At 42.3% G+C, this 8,009-nt stretch overlaps 1 pseudogene; it reads left to right on the top strand.

Annotated features, from left to right (window-relative positions):
* The first annotated feature begins 1,192 nt into the window (after positions 1-1,192).
* On the top strand, positions 1,193-1,306 carry LOC138262547 (U2 spliceosomal RNA; annotated as a pseudogene).
* Positions 1,307-8,009: the final 6,703 nt, after the last annotated feature.

The raw sequence follows: 8,009 nt of genomic DNA, 5'->3' as shown, positions 1-8,009 counted from the left end.
AACTTTGGACTTTGCCCTACTGGAAGATTATCACATATATTTAAGGGATTAAGCCCAAAGGTAATGAGTTTGACCTGGATAGCCATCTTGCTGTATCCGACCTCTGACCCCTGATCCATCATGAATGGCCTGAAATCAAGCCTAGATCCGAGTCAATGACAGTGACTTCATTTTACCTTTTCTTGTATTTATGTCCTACATTTTTTTTAAAGTTCTAATGTGATTTTGGATTATTTTTATTGTGTCCTTTACCTTGAAATTGTTTGCACTGCTTAAACTTGTCTGGGAATAACAAGATGCTTGTGCTGTAGCAACAAGGTTTTGAGCAGAGATTCTCTCAGAACTGTGCTTTAACCCCTTTCCTCACACAAAGTAGGACAGGAACATATAGTTGAAGGAAGTAAGCTGCAAGGAGTGGCAAAGAGAAAGTAGAAGAGACAGAGAGAGGTAGAGATGCATAAGATAAGAGCTAGAGAAAGGGTTGAGATACAAACAAATATTTTGCCAAAGAGAGTGATATGAGCACAGGAAGGTGAGAGAAATATTACAAGTGGGAAACAGGGATGGAAAGAGAATCTAAGAGAAGGAAAGTGAATGAGAGGGTAATTAGGGTAATTAAGGGGAAAGTAATCATAAGGAAATCATTGTGACATCATAAGTGACAGAGATGCGAAAAGATGGAGAGAGAGGAACAAAGAATGAAGGAGGCTGAACTAAGGAAAGAAGCACTCAGAGAATTGTCCGTTGTGGTAGTTATAGAGATTTTATAACAGAGGAAGAGAAGCAAAGACAGGAATATAGCGAGATACTTCAGAGATGGATGCATGCACGGAAAGAAGTGAAGTAAAAGACTGAAAGAGGAAGTGAAAATTGAAAGAGACGACAAAATGACATGCCCATGGGACTGATTGGGAGTGACGTGTCGAAAGGGAATACAAATGTGAATGTAACGTAAACTGACATATAAAGAGTGAGTTATTGAAAGAAAGGAAGATGAACAATAAGAGTGTAGGTGAGTGTAAGGGAGCAACTGCAGGAGTAAAAGGTAAGGCAAGTAACACAGGTACATGATGGTAGGAAATTAGAGGAGTGTAAATAGTAGCAGAAGGTGGGAAGAGTATGGACACAGAGGGAGCGATTGTGACAATGGGAAAGAGATTGAGATATATATCAAGAGTCATGTTAAGTGAAATAGGCTTCTCGGCCTTTTGGCTAAGATCAAGTGTAGCATCTGTTCTTATCAGTTTAATATCTGATACGTCCTCTATCTGGATAGACAGCTACAGGAGTTAGTGCACGATTTATTGGCGGCAATGGACCTGGCTTTGGCAGAGAAGCTCCCTCTTGCAATAATAACATTTGATGCAGCCAAGGCGTTTGATCAAGTAAACTGGCTATTTTTGCAGGTGGTTATGGAAAGGTTTGGACTAGGGACTATCTTTATTAGAGCAGTTAATGAACTATATAGGTCACCAACAGCGAGAATTCTGATCAATGATGTGCTTTCACAAGAAGTAGCTATTTTCAGAGGGACGCGGCAGGGCTGTCCTCTGTCTCCTTTGTTATTTAATCTATATATTGAGCCACTTGCGACACTGCTTAGAAATAATGGGGAAATCCTCTCCTTTCAGAGTAGGAGTTGGGAAAAGAAGGTCGCACTATATGCGGATGATCTTATGATCTACACCAGGGATCTCTCTTTGTCACTCCCTCCAATAAAATTGGCGATAGAAGGTTTCGGCAGAATGTCGGGATATAAAGTTAACGCTGAGAAAACAGAGGTTATGTGTTGGAATATGGCATATGAATCTCCGCTAATTAAACAGGAAATTAAGTATTTAGGAGTCCTGATTACAAAAGAACTGGGGGACTTGGCAAGGATAAACTTTGAGAAAACACATTTAGAGGCCAAGAAACTCCTAAGATCATGGGAGGCTCTCCCGCTGTCCTTAATAGGTAGATCCAATATTTTGAAAATGATCATTTTGCCAAAATTCACTTTTTTATTTAATACTATCCCGTTGGAATTTAAGAGCAAGTGGTTTACAAAACTACAGGGAGATATGACTTCGTTTGTTTGGGCACAAAAGGGAACTAGAATCTCTTGGAAAAAGTTATGCAAGAGAAAGGAACGGGGGGGGTAGCAACACCTGATTTCTACAAGTACTATTTGGCTTTTCAATTTAAGAATATTAGAATTCTCTTAAATAAAAAATCAGAGTACACTCCAATGTGGGCAGCATTGACTGCATATGTGGGGGAAGGAGCGGAGTTTTTTCTATACAAATTTGGCCACCCAAAATTCTTCAAAAAAGTTAGACTTAAGATTTTGCGGCAGGCATGTAAAATTTGGCTACAGATCCGCAATTTACTGCGGATAGCTTATTACTCCGGCTCAGCTCCAATATGGGATTCACCAGGCACTCCGGCATGTCTGTGTGATAAACTATCAAATCCACTAAAAGTTAGCGGGATAATACAATGGGGACAGATTATAGAGGGCGTGAATTTGGTACCATGGGCCACATTTTTGGAGAGGGTGGGAGGAGACATCTCTAAATTTAAATACTACCAGTTGGTCAGTTGGATTAAATCCTTACAAGAAGGAGAAATTGGTAGATCCAGCTGGGAGGAGAAACTAACTCAAAGATTTATACCGAAGGAAATGGCGGTTTGGTATAAAGCATTGATGGAGGCAGTGGAGGAGGACCCTCCTCTCCCATGGCAGAAATGGGGAGAGGTGTTCCCAAATATAGACATAATTGTGACGTGGCAAAAATCATGCTCTATTCTCTGGAATACGGTGAAATCTGCGGCAATGAGGAAGAATCATTTGTTTACATTGCACAGAGTGTATTGGACTCCAGCGAGACTATCTCGGATAAGTGGAACCCAGAGGAAATGCCCACGATGTGAAGGCATTGAGGCGGACGATTTGCACATGTTTTGGGACTGCCCAGGACTAGTTAAATATTGGATAGATGTGCAGAGTGTCTTAAATAGGATATTTGGGGAAGAAATAATATTGAATCTTGCTTTAGTGTTATTTGGTGTTTATGAGATGAGAGACCAATCTCAGCAACGTTTATTGTTTCTCTTGATGCTTATTGCTCGGCGACAAATTTGTTATAAATGGATATGTCCACAACCTCCTACAGTACAGGAGTGGCAGAACTCAATAGATAGATTGTATAAACTGGATAGAGCCGGGCCGATCAGTAAAAGAGATGTTTTGTGGGTGGGATGGGAAAATGAATGGTAAAATATTATTTAAGTGGTTAAAGAGGTCCGATGATTATACCTGACCCCCCTCTAAACGAGATTTTGGGCAAAGGAGGGAATGACTTGCCAAGGAGACAAGGAGATCCAAAGAAAAGTGCGTCAGGTGGAATGGCCCGTTGATACTAAGGGGCTGGATACCTGTAGCAAACAAGGATCCTCTCGCTATTGGCACGGGCTGGTGAGATGAGGACAAAAAAAAAAAAAAAAGAGTCATGTTAAGTGAAATAGGGAGTGTTGGACCTGGCGTTTTGTGCATTGCCACTCCAGATTTTTACCTCTCTCTACCTTCTTTTGTTGATCTTATTTTTGTTGGCTTGCAGGACTCTATTTCCTTGTTAACCACTTCCTTCTAACCATGGTACAGCTGGCCTACACTTGAGTGACATCATTAATTAGTTATAAGTCCATGGTAAATGGTAATGCATGTACCCAGGGCCTGTAAATTAAATGATACTAGTGGCAGCAGCACTCATTGTGTCACCTACTAAAAGAGCCTTTGGAACATGTCCCATGCCTGTCACTGCAGCCTGCAGTGCAAATCTAAACTGCCATTTTGACCTGGAAAAATAAACTTTTTGCCAAGCCTAACCTTCCTTTTTAATATTTAAAGGTCACCTCTAAGATAGGTCCTAAAATATCATAAGCAGGGTCATAGTATTTAAAACATAGGACACATGGGTTTAAGTTTTACATTCCATGTCAGTGAAAAACTCCTGAAAGTCATTTTTCACTGTTGAAAGGCTATCTCTCCCATAGATTAACACTGCTGTTTAAAATTCTATTGATTGAGATTTTAAATTACTATTCAGAAAATGCCACTTTTAGAAATTTGCCAATATTCTGCCTAAGCCAGATGTACCTTCTTCCTTGTCCAGAGTTATATCACTGTAAATGGCTCTCCTGTGGTGTTTTGTGTATTGCTTCCAGACATAAGATCAAAGAAGTCCAAGGTGTAAGGGGAGTGGCTCCTCCTGCAGGACGGCTGGGGAGGGGTTGTGCTCTGCCCTGATACATTTCCAAGAGCCCTGTATGCAGCACATGTAAAAGTAACTTAACACCAGGGCTTCCCTTGCCTTTGTCACCCTAGACAGTTTGGCAGTAGGACCAAAGCAAGGAATGAACTGACCGGAACTACTTTTGAGGGTAGGTCAGGGACTTCCCCTGCACAAAGGCTGGCAGGAGCACTAACCTGAGGTACCTAAGGAACCTCAGTCATAAATGTGGTATTTCAGTTCCTCTCATCAGAGCACTCACATACCTGTCTGGAGAAAGAAGATTGGACTTGCTTGCCTTGATCCCAGGCTCTTTAGAAGGCAAGGGTTAGTTGGCTGACCTCCTGTTTGATCTACAGGTACACAAAAAGATTGCAGAGGTCTACCTGCAACTACCCAGCTGAACAACACCAACTGGACCTGCTAGGACATACCTGAGTCCAGCTGCTGGCCTCTGCTTGATTGAATCTAATCCCCATGAATTGCCCCCCCTGGTTTTGGACCCTTGACTGGAATTTGAATGTACTCCTCCTGAAGAAAAGGTGATGATATAGAAGTTTTGGGCTCCTCGTGACAACAAAGTGACCTCTTCACGCTGAGAATGAACCACTCACGATGACCGCCAATGTGAACCTCTGACAGAGGTTGTTCTTCGTGCTGACAGTGACTGCCCATGACGACTGCCAATACGAGACCTGCTCTTCTTGCGAGATGGGTCTTTTTGAAGATCACTCTCTTTTTTAACCACACCTTTGCAGATATTGTACATAACACTTTTGCACCTTAATTATCACATTACTCAGTGTCACTGTGCCATCACTTCAGGAGCACCTGAAGATTTAAATATACAAGTATATTGAGTTTTGATTTTAATTTGACATTTATTATGGTACTGCAAATTAAATAAAATGTATGAATTATACAACAATCTTATCAAGACAAAGGATTTCTAAAGATTTTATCTGAATCATTGCTGTGGAAGTCCAGGGCTATACTTCCCCCTTACAGACCAATTTGTGTGTTATATGTTTATGTACCCTGGTCCAGGGGTTACTGGGTTTGCCCCATTTTGACTAATTATTACTACCTGGGAGGCGGGCCCTGCAACAGACTTGTGCTTCAAAAGTGCTGGGTCTCCTCCCAAGCGCAGGATCCAGGATGCCGTGATTTAAGGGATTACACATCCCAGAACATCTCTGCTGCCCTTGCTGCCGATACTACCTGGGGAGATGGGGCCCACAAAAGACTCATGCCTCAAAAGTGCTGGGCCATCTTCTGCAGAACGTGATCTAGGACGCAGTAATTTAGGTCCTACCCATACCAGAACAACTTTGCTGCCCTTGCTGCCGTGACTACAGAGGGAGGCAGGACCTGCAACAGACTCACGCTTCATATGTGCTGGGCCATCTCCTGCAGCAGAGGATCCAGGATGCCATGATTTAAGGGACTAGGCATCCCAGAACAACTATGCTGCTCTTGCTGCCATGACTACCAGGGGAGGCGGAGCCCACAACAGACTTGTGCTTCAAAGGCACTGGGCCATCTTTTGCACCATAGGATGCACCTGGGGGAGAGGTGTCCGTGTAAAGACTGGACTAAGACCGGGCCCATCTTCACCAGTCATTGAGAGTAAGAGGCAGGGCAGTATCACCCCCTGGCCCGTAGAGAAAGGACCATCTATTTAATTTACAAGGTACAGCCCCAAACTTCATTTTTGTAGTGTTACATCTCAAACTAAAACTTTTCTTGGTGAACTTTTGACATTGTTGTATGACTATGGGTAAGAGGAAAGCCAATATCTCAAGTGTTGGGAAAGAGCCCCCAGACAAGCTTGCCCGACCATTACTACTTATCTGTCTTCTGTTATGGGCACTAATAATTCAGAAATAGACAGATTTGAGGAACAAATAGATGCAGCTAGACATCTTTCAGCACAATCGGCGATTAGTAACATGGAGCCCCTTAACCCCCTTGGTATTTCGACGAGGTAGAGGAAGATAATTGTGGGCGTATTGTTTGTCTCCCATCAGCTGATTATGATGCCACTAGTAAAGGGATAACTAGTAACTCCTGCATACAGGAAAATACCTCAGTGGAGATTTTGTTAATAGTTTGGGATATCCATCCTCAACCAACTTCACCCCCCACAAAGAAATCCCAGAAAAACACTCAATCAATGAAAAAACAGAAAACTATTTGCATATCTTCAGCAGCCTCTCAAATACTAGTGTGTTCTTCACCCCTTAATTCCTAACGGGAAGAGACCTTGAAAGTTTTGTTCGTGGACCATATGAATACTATTATGAAGCACTATTGTGATGGGTTTCTTGAGAAATTACAAGTTTTGTTGAAGTCTGTACATTCAAACAATAACATGCATTTAGATAAGACAACTGAGAACATATTGGCTTCAATTCAAAATCTAGGCCATACCTTCTAGATTAATTCTTCACCCTCTGATGCCCCAAGGTGCAAACAGGCCAACCATATTGCCGGGTCTGCTACTAAGCATACAGTAGATGTGTTGCATCTAAGGGTAACTGGTCCAATATGTGATACAGCTGAGGGCTCCCTGCCTAAACTGCCTCATATGGATAATTCAGAGCCAACTAGCAGAAGAATGACCCAGAGTTATAATCTCCAACAGTCCTGTCCACGACTAGCTAGGCTTCAGATACCTCTCACTTTAGTTTACATCTGCCCCCAGAGTGTACGCCTTATGCCATAATTTTAGACTAAGTCCTGCCCCTTCCCCCTAACAAGAAAGAACCTTGGTTGTATTAAAAAATAGGGTAATTCATTGGCTTAGAACTAATTCAGGCTGACCTTGTGACCTCTTTCAGAAAATCTTGACAGTAAGGAGAGTTGTGTGAGCTGGAAATACCCCTAAATCAACTCTTGGTGACTGTGTGGTGGTTAATTTTAGAAATCCCTCTTTGGTTAAGAAACTAGTAGCCGCACTAGGTCACCTCACAGGCACACAGGGAAACATTAGGGTCTTCCCCCTGGGCTTTTATTATAAACCTCACCACTTTCTGGTCACTGATCAGATGGCTTATAGCAATCCCACTTTTGAGACACCGACTCTATAACTACCCCTTCTCTTTGTTTACATAATGTTTTGCTCCACTGGGAAATTTGCAGGACATTGACTGGTGACCTGAGGTGTCTGGGCCCACACTTTCATGCTTGTAATCATCAGTCTTAGTGCCTCTTGGCCCCAATGTGCTACTGTACCCATCACTAGACATAATTCCTTTGCAAGTATGTCCAGGGGGTGGGAGGGTCTCTAAGAATGAGTCATCCAAAATATGTGCCCACCCCCTTTCCCCATGCCCCACAGTTTGCTCTCTTGGAATGTGGCTGGTATTCAGTCGAAATTGTCAAATGAAGATTGGGTCTCCTTTATAAGGGGCTTTGAAATGATCTATTTGAAAGAGACTTGGGCCACAAAGGACATCCACGAGATAGCTTTCACTCTCTGCCCTGTAGCAATTTCATCGCCATCTGGGAGGGTGAAGGGTGGTATAGCTTTTTTGATTTCGGTTAACCTTTCATGCCTGAGAGTAAAGGTTTTGTGCTTATCCTCTTTGTTCCAAATATTGTTCTTATTGGGGATGGGACACGTGGATCTGTTGATTATTAACTCTTACAGCAATATATATGATCATCATTTCTCTGATGTCATAGACTTGCTGGCTCAGATATATGACAAAACTGAATTGCAATGTAACT

This window comes from Pleurodeles waltl, chromosome 10 (assembly GCF_031143425.1).
Source record: "Pleurodeles waltl isolate 20211129_DDA chromosome 10, aPleWal1.hap1.20221129, whole genome shotgun sequence".
NCBI classification, from domain to species: domain Eukaryota; kingdom Metazoa; phylum Chordata; class Amphibia; order Caudata; family Salamandridae; genus Pleurodeles; species Pleurodeles waltl.
The sequence above is the reverse complement of the archived record's forward strand: the minus strand, read 5'-3'. Positions and strand labels throughout refer to the sequence as shown.